At 44.8% G+C, this 13888-nt stretch overlaps 1 protein-coding gene across 1 annotated transcript in view; it reads right to left on the bottom strand.

Moving 5' to 3' along the window:
- Positions 1-13888, bottom strand: part of mrc2 (mannose receptor, C-type 2) — a 278857-nt gene that overhangs the window by 239630 nt on the left and 25339 nt on the right. The window lies entirely within an intron of this gene.

Raw genomic sequence — 13888 nt, 5'->3', positions numbered from 1 at the left:
CAGCTGTATCTCGAGTCTCCAACTATGACCCCGCGACTCGCTACGGTGTCTGGCTTTGATGGTCTCTGGTGCTGGCCACCTGATGGTGCCTACATTACAGCAAGAGAGTTTCTGCCTCAGAAGGAGTGTTAACTAACCCCCTATCGCACTGTTGGTGAAAGGGGGCAAGAACAAAATGCAGGTTCTAAGCCCTCCATTAGGGACACGAGACAGTGAGATTTCCCACTCCCTTCCTGGAGACCGGTATTTGCCTCTTCCCAATCCTACAGGGAAAGTCAACAACTTCCCATAGGAATAATTGCGGATGTAAAGATGATGCAGTGCAGGGTTCAGTGATATTGGCACATGGATCCACTGCACGGCCAGATTACTGCAACAATTGCTTCCACAAATCTGCCCCGTGACTATCTCTGAAACTTTCTTCCAGATTTCACTGGCAGATTACTCGGGGAGGGGGAACCCTTAGCGCACCCAGGCAGGCTGGAGTGGGGGGGGCAACATGCGGCAAAGTGAAAAGGGACAAAAATCACATCACACCCTCAGTGAAACAAGACATCGATCCCACCATCCTGAATAGGCAGGGTTATATCATCATTGATCTGAATCTAATGTGGTTACCATGGTAACTGAAGTGCTGAGAAAATGTGACCTTTAGTCAGACAGACAGATAAAAGCCGGGCAACGATCAAAGAGGTGATGTGCAGGCGAGCAATGTGAGTGAATTCTCCCAACCCTGCGGCAAATTTCAATGCTTGGATCAAAATAGAACTGACTACCAAGATCAGACTGATCTTGTGTTTTTCCCTTAGAGAGATGAGGTCTATCCTTGGCCGCAAGATTAATCTTTAGTCCTGCTGAATCCGTCACATTAGGTGGCACCTTTAACATTGTAAAATGTCCCAAGTTGTTTCACAGGACCCTCACCAGACATAAATTAATTAATACAGAAACACTCATGCGTCTGTCTCAGTACTCCTGACTCCATGCATGACTTAAATCTGGCCCTGCTCTCTGATTATGCTACTGATGATTACATCTTAGCTGGTATAGTTGACTGGACATTTGTCTCCTCACTATTGGTTGCTGCGGCCAAACTCCCCCATTCCAGTACCCAACACAGCCAATTCTAAAGGCAACAGAGCAGATCCTCTGTCAGTCATCTCGGTTTATTGCAGGTATTCTGGGTCTGTCTTTACACTGCAAGCCACTGTCCTTACACTGGAAGCCAATGCACACAAGCAATGGGTAACAGGCCTTCATTCGCCCCCCAATTAGAAAATTAAGCTGGAAATCATGTGAGCCAACGATGAAAGTGAGAAGTGTGGAGAAGTGTTGATTCCATTAAATTGTGAAACTGGCAAGATGTTAGGTCTGTTAATGAGCACACTTTAAACAAAGTGAAGGGACAGCAGCGTTTACAGGAAAACAGAAAGTGTGAAGGAATGGGTGCGTATTTATCTGGCAAGACTCGCACCAGCTAGCATGATGGTAACGTTAGAATTGGGTTGAGGTTGTACTGTGCGATGAGAGAAAATGGGAATAATCCCTTCAATAACAAGTGCAATACTGCACCTTCTGCAGATAAATTGCCCACTCTTACTTAGGATTCTCAATTTAAAACAAATTTAATTTCAAACCACTTCCTCAACTAGCAGCATTGAATACTATTTGTGCAAAGTGCGGAATTCCAAGCATGAGTCCTCATCCTTCTCCATGTGTGGCACTCTGGGCTCTGAATCATAGTTCTGGATTCAAGACTCACTCCAGAAATTGGAGTAGAATTATCAAGGCTGGCACTGCAGCGCAGTAAAGGGAGTGCTGCAGTGTCCTTCCTTCAGATGAGACATTAAACCGAGACCCTGTCTGTCCTCTCAGGTAGATACAAAAAGGACAGGGGTGTTCTCCCTAGTGTCCTGACCAATGTTTATCCCTCAATCAACATCTCAAAAACAAATGATATGGTCATTATCACATTGCTGTTGGTGAGAGTTTGCTGTGTGCCTATGGGTTGTTTTTTCTACATTACAACAGTGACTGCACTCCAAAAGTACTTCATTGGCTGTAAAGCACTTTGAGATGTCCGGTAGGCATGAAGAACACCATATAAATGCCAATAATATCATTTCTCTCTCTTTTTTTCTTCAGTATAACCTCAGTCCCTTTCTAACTGCGCGAGAGGAGCACACATCTACCAATTCGCTAATCTCAATGGTACAAATGTAGATCCGACAAAAAGTGGGTTTCACCACCAGGTTAGTGAGCTGGATTCCGCAATGTGAACAGGAAGTGACTAAAATACAGACACTCCTGTCCTCCTATCTGCAAGAATCCAGCAGTATTGTGAAAGCACGACAGAGACAAGCCGAGGCTTGTTTTAATGCAGCGAGGCAGGCCTATGGTTGGAAGGCTGCCATTCCTGGAGAGGCAGGAGGAGATGGGTACATACTCAGATTTCCCCACATGGTGGCAGGAATTTTTTTTTTTAATAAACAGGCAGCTCCACATCTAAAGCCGCAAAAGCCTCTTCCAACACCTCCAATTGGCATCAGGATTATACAACAGTGTTCTAAAGAGAGCCTCACCTAAGGTTAGCGTAGCTTGTTTGAACCTATAATTTAACACGTCAAGGCCATCAGCAAACGAGAAAGAGGGAGAACTGATTAACATTTTGACCGAAGACATATCGGCAAAACCCGACATGCTAACCTCTCGTTTCTGTTCTGAGGTCACTGGGCTTATTTTTATTTCAACTCTAGTTCTTAAGTAACCTTGTTGATAACAAGCAGCCTGTCCTATCAGTTTAGCTACAAGTCTGGCCATTACCGTACCTCATTTTCTGGGAAGCACTTTGGGTTGCCCTCATCTCATAGAAATGTAAAATATTCTTAGAAGGCTTGATCGGGAAGATGCTGAGAAGCTGTTTCCCCTGGATGGAGAGTCTGGAACGACATAGTCTCAGGATAAAGGACTGGCCATTTAGAATTGTGATGAGGAAATTTACTCAAAGAGTCGTTAATCTTTGGTATTCTCTACCCCAGCGTGCAGTTTTGGTGTCCTTAGTTAAGGAAAGTTATACTTGCCTTGCACAGTGAAGGTCCTATGATGAGAGGCTGAGTAAATTGGGCCTAAATTTAGAAGAATGAGAGGTGGGCCTCAGTGAAACATACAAGATTCTGAAGGGGCTTGACAGGGCAGACACTGAGAGGTTGTTTCCTCTGGCTGGGGAATCTAGAACATGGGGGCTCAGTCTCAGGATGAGGGGCTGATCATTTAGGGCTGAGATGAGGAGAAATTTCTGCACTTCCAGGGTTGTGAATCTTTGGAATTCTCTATCTTGGAGCGTTGTGGATGTTCCAAAGCTAAATGTATTTAAGACTGAGATAGACAGACTTTTGGTCTCTTAGGGAAATCAAGGGATATGAGGGGGTGGGGATGGGGGCTGGAAAATGAAGTTGAGGCAGAGGATCAGCTATAATTCATATTGAATGGTGCACAGGCTCAACACGCTGTATGGTTTACTCCTGCTCCTATTTCTTATGTTCTTAATGTTAGCTGGGCAGAGTGTCAAGTGAAAATAGCAAACTGATGCATCAATATTTTCAACTGTAATTTTTCGGCAGGACTGCATGAGGGTTTGTAACTTGAGACAACTTTCAGGTCAATGAAAAGGCAAGAAACATTAGCACAAATATGCTTTCCAGAGGAGGGAGGCTTTCGCTAAGATTTGATACAAAGAAGTTTTCTTTTTAAAAAAAAACTTCTGAAAATAATAAGGTTGAAAGCAGAAAAGTAATTCCTGTACAGTAATTGTTGTCTTGATAAAGTCCGAAGCCTAGTGTTTGCTCTGATAAACTGGGGCGACATCCTGATGCACTGTAAACATTTGGAGCCTTTGGGAGAGGAGTCAATTTCTGAGGAGCCACATGAGAGCCACTTTTGGCACCATGCTCTCAGGACTCAAACTAGAAACAAACTGTTATGCAAAAGGGGTGGAAAACTTGCAATTCTTGCCAGGTACGACGTGCTTTTTTTCTGGCTTTTGAACTTAGAGAAGTTAACCATCGGCGAGTTAATGAACAAATATGTGCTTGTATTCCATTGAGAAAACCCTGCCAGTGCTGTACTAGATATTAAGTAATTTAGAAGCATAGAATTTCAGCATAGGAGGCCATTCAGTCCACTCTGTGTGTGCTATCTACAGTAATCCCATTCCCCTTCCTTGTACACTGCAGGTTTATTGGGTCCCTCACTAAATGTCAACAGTCCTTGGTGGTAACGGATTCCATGTCTTAATAATCCTTAGGATGAGAAGTTTCTAAGCCTCCCCATTATGCGTCTTGTCCTAATTCCAAATTTATGGCTCTTGTTACAATGGAAATAATCTTTCATCTTTAATTCTTAAAAACTCTTGATCAGGTCTACTCTTTACCCACTCTGCTCCAGGAATCAAAGCCTGAGTTTTCAAACCTCTGATAATTAGGTCCTCTTTTTACAGTATTCTGTCTAGTGAATCTATGTTGGTTCTTCTCCATTCTTTCTAGAATACCCAATACAGCACACAGTACTCCAACTGTCATCAAACCAACGTCTTGTATGGATCCATCAGCAACGTCTTCCTTTGCATTCAAAAATATCCAAATTCCCACTGTTCTTTCTACAGAAAACCAACACACCTGCTAGTGAAGATGTACCTAAGGCTGCCAGTGTCTCTATTCCCCCATTCCATTAAGAATTTTGCTTTTTACGCTATAAAGTATTACTGTTCTCTCAAAACAGGCAATTTCATATTCACCAGCATAACATAGCTTTACCAGAATAATACCCAGACGCGAGGGGTTAAATTACCCAGACACGAGGGGTTAAATTACCAGGAGCGATTACACAAATTATGATTCTATTCCCTGAAATTTAGAAAGTTAAGGGGGGGAATTTGACCAAAGTTTAAGGGAAGAATTTTCTCCCCGGCAGGCGGGGAAGTGCGGGAGCAGGCACAGGCCGGGTGCACCTCCGATCGGTGCCCCCAATTGGGGACGCACCCCCATTTTACAGGGGCTAGCCAATTAAGGCCCACCCAGCGTGACATCCACCAGGAAGCGCTATGCACTCCCTGTGCAGGCGGGGGTAGGGATTCCCTCAGCCGAGAGTGCGCTATTTCGCGTATGCGCTTGAAAGAGCGCACTCGTTTCCCTGAGGCTAAGTGCTGCCTCAGGGAGATCGGCTCCACATTTAAAAATGGTAAAGGAACAAAAACAAAATTTCCCTGACATGTCCCCACGTGTGACACTGTCACATGAGTTGGGAAATGTCCATCACTTTAACTCTAACCTTTATTAAATTTTTTTAAACCCTCATGAAACCTCATTCCGCCCGTGGATGAGGTTTGATGCTTTCTCTGAAGTCCGCCAGGGCTTCCGGCCTGCCCGCCAACCTTAAGGTTGGACGGGCAGTTCGATTAGTTGTCTCAATTACTTTTTAAATGGCCTCAATAGGCCGTTGACAGGTTGGCGGGCGCACAGCTGATTTGGCTGCGCCCCCACCGACCTGAAAATGGAAATGACGCGGGGTGACATCGGGAGTTCCGTCTGACGTCATCCCGCGTCGGCGAGCAGGCCCCGCACCCCCGCTCGCCAACCTAAAGATCCTGGCCTAAGATATTAAGGGGAACGGATAGGATAGATTGAGAGAAACTATGGGCAGAATTTTTCCTTCAGCGTGCAGGGGCGGGTCCGACACGCTGATGCGTAAAATGATGTGCGATGGCATCATTGCGCAGTCCGGCAATATTTATGTCCATTAAGAAATTAATTGAAGTACTTGTTAACGCTGCCTGTCCAACCTTACGGTTGGCGGGCAGGTGAAAAGGCCAAGCAGCCTTCGCGTTTTTTAGGAAACCTCATCCACGAGTGGGATGAGGCTACCTAAAGCTTTTACTCAATAAATAAAACTTTTCTCATTAATATAAAGACACGTCCCACGAGGGGACATGTTTAAATAAATTTACAAACCTTTTACTTAATGTTAATATTGATTCAATCTCCCTTAGGCAGCTCTGTGCATGTGCGAAAGAGCGCTGGCCCCAACTCTGCCTCCTCCCCCCGCCCACACGGGTAGCGGCCGCGTATTATGCTGGGTGGGCATTAATTGGCCCGCCCGTGTAAAATGGCAGCGATCGGCTCCACACCCACTGCCGCCCACTCTCACCAAGCCCACCCACCATATGAAAAGTCTTGCCTTATGTTTGCTGGTTGGAGAGTCTAGGACCAAGGGGTATAGACTAAAAAATTAGAGCCAGGTCTCTCTGGAATGCAATTAGAAATCACTTCGACACCAAGAGGGTGGTAAAAGTTTGGAACGCTCTTCCACAAATAGAAAAATTGTTCATTTTAAATCTGAGATTGACAGGTTTTTGTTATCCAAAGCTATTACAGGACATGGGTGAATGCGAGTTTATGGAGTTAGGTTACAGATCAGCCATGATCTCATTGAATGGAACAGAAGCAAGGAGCTAGATGGCCTCCTGTTCCTATCTTCCTTTGTTCAATTACATTTGCTATAAATCGGCCGTGATCTCCTGCGAATCTCTGGCGTTCTTCCTCACATTTTCTAGGCTCTCGACCTTGGTCTCTAGATCCACTCTCGACAAGACTTGGCCAAGAATCCTCATATATGAATACAATATCCACCTTTCAGGTCAATATAATACAGATAATGACCAGCCATCACATGCTATGCTCCAGTTGTCAGAAGTCTTTCCCTCAAATAACATCCTTTGCAATGCAGTAAAGAGGAAGAGCAGGAAGCCATTCCGAATTGCAACTTTAACACCCCATGGCCAGGACTGGCTATAAAAGTGGACCAAAACACAGATAGGTAAGTAACAGGCAAGAGGTAGGCAGCATGTGATTCCCCCTGTAACACCACCCCCTTCATCCCTGCCTACCTCCTGCTACCCGCCCCCCCCCACCCCCCCAGCAGTGCCACTAGTGCCTCCCTTCGAAATTCACCAGTTTTAAAAGCATGAGCTGAGTCAGGTAGTATATTCGATTAGACACTTCTCTTCTACCTGTGTTCAAGTCCAACTATTTACAGCAAGGCAAACTCACTCTAGAGATGGCTCAGTCAGCTTGGTAACACTCCAGTCCCTAGGTCAGAAGGTTGTGGGTTCAAGACCTGGACCAGAACTAAAGCATGCAATTTAATCAGACATTTCAGTCTCAGACTGAAGGAGCTGCTGCCCTTGATGTTAGATCAAGGGCCTGTGTGTCTGTTCAGGTGGACCTGAGAAGATGACATGCCACTATTGGAAGAATAAGTCATTCAGCTCGCATTTTGCAGTTCACAAAATAGCAGATGCGTTTCCTAACATAATAACATTTGCCTTACTAAACTGATTTATTGTATATGAGGTATGTTAATAAGAGATCTGCTATGATTATGAATCTTTCTTTTTATATTCGTTTTTATTTATATTTATATGGCTGGGCCAGCATTTATTACCCATCCCCAATTGCCCTTGAGAAGATGGTGTGAGCTGCCTTCTTGAACTGCTGCAGTCCCCATGATCGGTTCGACCATTTCAGGGGGCATTTAAGAGTCAACCACATTGCTGTGGATCTGGAGTCACATGTAGGCCAGACTGGGTAAGGACAGATTTCCTTCCTTAAAAGGACATCAGTGACTCAGATGGATTTTTATGACAATCAACAATGATTTTATGGTCATCAGACCTTTACTTCCAGGTTTTTTGAATCCAAATTCCATCATCTGCTGTGGTGGGATTCAAACATGGGTCCCCAGAGCATTACCCTGGGCCTCTGCATTACTAGTCCAGTGACAGTACCACTACCTTCCCCAGACTGGGAGCAGGATGGGACTGTAGGGTCAGGAGGTTTTTGTAAGATTTCAAATCTGCCAGGTACAATTATAAATAGATAACCTGTTTGTGAGACCCTTCAGAGTGTAGCAATACTGTTTAGCTTAACACCCACGTGGAAATACCTCCATATCTTTGTAGTTAAGGGACACCACATAGAGGATGGAGTTTAATTAGGGCAAGGGAGGTGGGGGAAGAGGCTCATCATCCTCCACCACATCAGGCGAACCCTTCGCTGGCCAGATCTCCAGGAGCCCTGAGGGAATTAAGTTCCTAATGGGCAGCAGGAACCCTGAACTGGAGAAACCCCTCTCCCGCAGATGGCCACGAGCAGCCCCGATAGGCTTTGCTCGTTGGTCTCCCCGGCGAATACCGGCAGCAGCGAGATGGTGGCCTTAAGTGGGCAGAAATTGGGTGGGAAGGCCACCCCCAACATTCCTGCCCTGGGCATAATTGGGGAGAGGCAGAGAGGTCACCACCCTGCACACTCCTGCCGAATCAAACGCCACCAACACCACCCCTGACCTTGGAGCGTGCCTACATGGAGAGAATTAACTTTTGCCCAGGGATCTTCTTTTCCTGTGTGATATAACGCCCCAGGGCCTATGTCATGGCATCAGCTTGCTCTGAACGTGAAATAAGTATTGAGCAGTAATTCTCCTCTTCCCTCACCCCTACACACTGGATGGGTTTCAAGAAAAACTTTCATTGCTATAGCAACTTTCACAACCACTGACTTTCCCAAAGTTCTCTACAGCAAAGCAAGCACTTCATTTTTAAACAGTGCAGTCAATGTTACAATGTAGGAAATGAGGCAGGTAATTTCTGCACAGCAAGCTCCCACAAACAGCAAAGTGACAATGACCTGATGATCTGTCTTTTGGGTGAGGAACAAGTAAACATCAGGATGAACTCTCCTGCTCTTCTCCAAAATAGTGTCCTGGGAACTATTACGTCCACCTCTAAGTCAGAGAGGGCTTCAGTTTCACATTTTATCCAAACATGGTACCCCTAACAGTTCAGCGCTCCCCAAACGCTGCTTTGAAGTGTCATAGAATAGAATCATAGGACCGTTACAGCACAGAAGGCAGCTATTCAGACCATCGTGTCCATGCTGGCTCTCCTAAGGAGCAATTCGCGTACTGCCGCTCCCTCACCCTCTTCCCACGTTCCCCCCCTTTCAGATATTTAGAAAATTTAGAAAAATTTACAGCACAGAAGGAGGCCACTTTGCCCATCGTGTCTGCACCGGCCGAAAAACAAGCCACCTAGCCCCAGGTTTTGGCTGGCTTGAAGGGCCGAATGGCCTACCTCTGCTCCTATTTCTTACATCCTTAGGTTGTTATGTTCATAAGTTAAGCGGTCACTCGGTTGTACAAGGGTTGGGCAGTAAATGCCAGTCTCGCCAGCAACACACACATCCCAAGCATGAAAAAATGTAAACGGCATACATTAGGACCTACCGATCTCCGACATGAACCATGTAAAACCAGCTTTTAAACCAATGTTGAAGAGACATGAGAGGCTCCAGAGTACACTCTACATCACATAAAAGATTGAATCATGACTGACTGACACTAATGCACAATTTTCTTCCCCATTTTGTTAAGTAGGGGGTATTCTGGGGGGTCGGCAGTGGTGGGGGGGGAGGTGTTGGTGTGCTCAACTTGGAACCCCTGCAGTGGATGCTCTGCATGGATGAAGCGAAGATTACTGACCACTATGTAGCTGTCATGGCTCTTTTGGTAGCCCTCTCACCTCTGAATTAGAAAGTTATAGAATCAAGTCCCATTCCAGAGACCTGAGCACATAATCCCTGCTGATACTGCAGCATAGAGGGAGTGCTTCACTGTCAGAGGTGCTGTCTTTCGGATTAAACATTAAACCAAGAGCCTGTCTCCCCTGTCTTGTGGATATATAAGATCCCATGGCGATATTTTGAAGAACAGGAATTCTTCTCGGTGTCCTGGTCAATATTTATCCTTCAATCAACATCACATAAAACAGATTATCTCATCATTATCCCACTTTTGTTTTTGGGAGCTCGCTGTGCACAGAGACAACACCTCAAAAGCACTTCATTGGCTGTAAAGCATTTTGGGATGTCCTGAGATCATGAAGGGCACTATATATTTGCAAATTTTTTTTTCTCTCATGTTTTAACTGTCCAGAACAAAAGACACATCCTAACAGTCCTTCTCTTTCAATAACCAGCCCCTCAGTTAGAATAACTCTAAGGCTTAGGTGCAATATTTAACCAGCCAGTTGCAAGAACGAATCCTCAAAGGCAATGTGATCCCACCTCAGCTTACAGCCAAATTTCTCAGTAAAGCACACTCACATTTGTTGAAAAACCTGCGGGATCAGGACAAAGAGGAAACTGTGCCGGCCAACATAACCTCTGGCCCCGAGCAGAAACAGTGCAAAGTCGTCACAAGACACAAGCCAGCCTGCCCTCTGTGCTCAAGAATCTCTTGAAGCACCAGCAGGTGGATCTTTCACACAAGGGGAGCCACAGGGCAAAGGCGCCATCTGTCACTGTCATCTACCCCGGCTAAATGCTGAGACAGTACATTAGCAAACCAGCAGCATGGTATTAAAGAGAGCAAGAGTGAGACCCCTGCCTGCTTAATCATTTAGCAGACCAACATAAGCACCTTCAATCCACTTAAATGTCCCAGGAAGGGGCTTCACAGGAGCGTTATCAGAAAAAATGTGACACTGAGGGACTGTAATGAACTTGACGTTCTGGACAGGCTTCTTACTTGAAACAAATAACGTTATTATAGAGCTCATTTAGAAGCTACATGATTGAACCAGGTCCACGACTTGAAAGCTCCACCCCCAACATTACCCACGCTTGGGGCTGATTCGTCAGTACAATCACATGATCCCTAAAGGCAGTAGGAAAGGTTTTACCTACAATCACTACATTTCCTCCCCCTTGAGCTTTTTTTTACATTTCGTTATTTACAAAGAATATCTTAATCCACAACATATACATATATACACAGGTCATGTGATTAAAGATTACGGCTCCTAGATGTTTTTTTAATTTGGTTAGAGCGACGTAGCCCTACCACTTGAGATTCCCCCACAGGATCGACATGATCAGGAACTGCAGCATCAGGGGCATCCTTAGACAATGGCAGCTCAAGATTAGGTAATTCAACAGAGACATCAGGTATATCTATTCTAGGTCAATCTGTCACCTCAGGGATTAAAGGTTCGACATCAATTACAGGCAGAATTGCTGGCTGTTGGAATGTCTCTCTGCTCCTTAGATAATCCACATGTTTTCAAACAATCTGGTCTTCCACTTCCACTTGGAAGGACAAGGGTCCAGTTTCTGATCAATTATGCTAGGAACCCAACCAGGTCCATTTCCAAAATTCCGGACGAAAACTGTATCTCCCACAGTGAATATTCAAGCTTTGCTATGAATATCATGATTCAATTTCTGAATACTCTGATTCTCTCTACCTTCCCCTCCATGTTTGGAAACACCAGACTTAACCTTGTACAAAGGCAGCATTTCATCTGTAATTCAGACAGTGTTGAACCCACAGTTGAATGAGGAATCGTACGATAATTGTGAAGAAAACATGAAAATCAAGTTTCTAGAGTACCTTTGGATAACCTCTTCATTCCTAATTTGAAAGTTTGCACTGCTCTTTCTGCTAACCTATTTGATGAGGGATGATATGGTGCTGTTTTAATATGTTTAATTCCATTTAAACTCATGAATATCTGAAATTCCATACTAATGAAGACAGTACCATTACCTGAAACAATGACTTCCGGTAGACCATGTACACTAAAACATTGGTGCAGCTTTTCAATAGTTGCACACAATGATCAATAAAAACATGCTTTCTAATAATGGACCTACATAGTCTTTCTGTAGTTTAACCCAGGGTTAACCAGGCCACTTCCACCAATTCAGTGGAGCTGAAACAGGCAACTTCTGTTGCTGCTGACAATGGAGACAGTGCTTGACCATTCCTTCTGTGTCACTGCCTATACCTGGCCACCAGACATAGCTTCACACAAGCATCTTCATCTTCGATATGCCTGGACGTGCACTGTGAAGCTCTGTCAAGAGTGGTTCTCTTCCTTGCAAAGAGACGACGACTCTTGATCCCCACTACAAGAACCCATCTTGACAACCTAACTCTGTTTTACGGGCATGGAATGGTCTCATCTCTTCAGACACTGGTGAATTTGACCACCCTTACAATACAGACTTCTCAGACTTTTGACAAAATTGGATCTCGGTTTGTCCAATTCCTTATTTGCTTCGTACTGACAGGCAAAGAGTCCAAGAAATTCAACACAAGCACAACTTCTTGTGGCACTAGAGCATGTACAATGCAATCTGGTAACAGGAGATATATGGGTACGTCCGCATTTGCAATATGCACACCAGGACGGTGCATAAAGGTATACTCGTATGCCGACAATATCAAAGCCCAACACTGAAATTTTGCTGAGGCTATCGGCAGAATAGTTTTATCCTCACTGAATAAACTCATTAGTGGTTCGTGGTCCGACACAATGGTGAAATGTCGTCCATGCAGATACTGATGGGATTTCTTCACTCCAACTATTACTGATTACTCCCTTTTCTAGTTATGAATAACCTTTCTCGGCTGCAGAGAGGGTTATGGAGACATAGCCTATTGGCCTTTCAGATTTGATTTCTCTCTTTTCTTCTGTTTGCTGCACAGTTTTTTCTTGTCCTTCATTTTGGTTTCACAGTTGGCCAAATTTCTCTCTGGTGAAACCTTAACTTGGTTCACTTCAGGGGTTGAGCTACCCATGGCTTCATTACCCACTCACTTCTTGGAAGTTCCACGACTTTTACTCCTAATGCTGCTTTTGTTTCGATCAGCTGATTCTTCAGCTCTTCTGTCTCCTTCTTGTATCTTTTGGCTTCCTCCTGGAACATTGAACATTGTAGAGTCTTTTCTGCCAACTGTTTCTTCAGTTTGTTTAGAGCGGCACTATATTTGTTTTGTTTCTTTTCATGATTTTCCAGTGGAACCAGCCCTGGCCCGAGGGACCCTTGCATCCTGTGAAGGTCCTTGGATTCTCCCAACTCATTCCGAAATACACGGTCATATTCCCTTATCAACCCAGGAACTTCTCCCATTCTCACTTGAAATATTTCTGACCAGTTGAGCTTAATACTTTATAACCAGTCACAGCCCAGAATACAAGGGGTAGAATTTTTCCATTGGCGAGTTGGGGGCGGAGTCCGCTCGCCGACGCGAAAATGACGTGGGATGACGTCGGGAGAAACACCCGATGTCATCCCGCCCCATTTAAATATTCAGGAAGGCGGCGGGACAGCGAAATCAGCCGTCCGCCCGCTGACCTGTCAATGGCCAATTGAGGCCATTGACATGGTAGTTAAATCAATTAAAGGCCCTGCCCGTCCAACCTTAAGGTTGGTTAAGTTTAACTCCAGAGTGAGAGTCTTCACGAGGTCTATCAATCTGTCAAAAGATTTAGAATTGGGCGCGTTCGGGGCTGTCAGACTGCGGGTGAGGTTAGATGTCTTGCTACCACAGACTCTTAAAAGGATTGCTTTCTGCTTCTCTGCTTAATTCATCCACCACAAAATAAAAACCTAGGCACCCGATGTACTGGCTCGAGTCTTCAATGGACGAATTATAAGGGTCGATTCTGCTGAAAAGTGGCCTGACTGGGGAGTATACTTTTCTTTCTTTCCTTAAGAATTGATGTACTCACATTCATAAGGCAAGGCTCAGCGTCAGAGCTATTTATCCTCGTCGCTAAATGTGATGAACTTGGTGTACAGGACAGGTTTCTTACTTGAAACAGGTACCTTTATGACAGAGCTCTTTAAGAAGCTACATGCTTGAACCAGGTCCACGACTAGAACGCTCCAACCCTCGGATTGCGCACGATTAGGGCTGATTCGTCACTACAATCACGTGCCCCCTAAAGGCAGTAGGAAAGGTTATACCTTCAATCACTACAAGGACT

This window comes from Cetorhinus maximus, chromosome 25 (genome assembly GCF_964194155.1).
Source record: "Cetorhinus maximus chromosome 25, sCetMax3.hap1.1, whole genome shotgun sequence".
In the NCBI taxonomy this organism is placed as follows: Eukaryota; Metazoa; Chordata; class Chondrichthyes; order Lamniformes; family Cetorhinidae; genus Cetorhinus; species Cetorhinus maximus.
The sequence above is the reverse complement of the archived record's forward strand: the minus strand, read 5'-3'. Positions and strand labels throughout refer to the sequence as shown.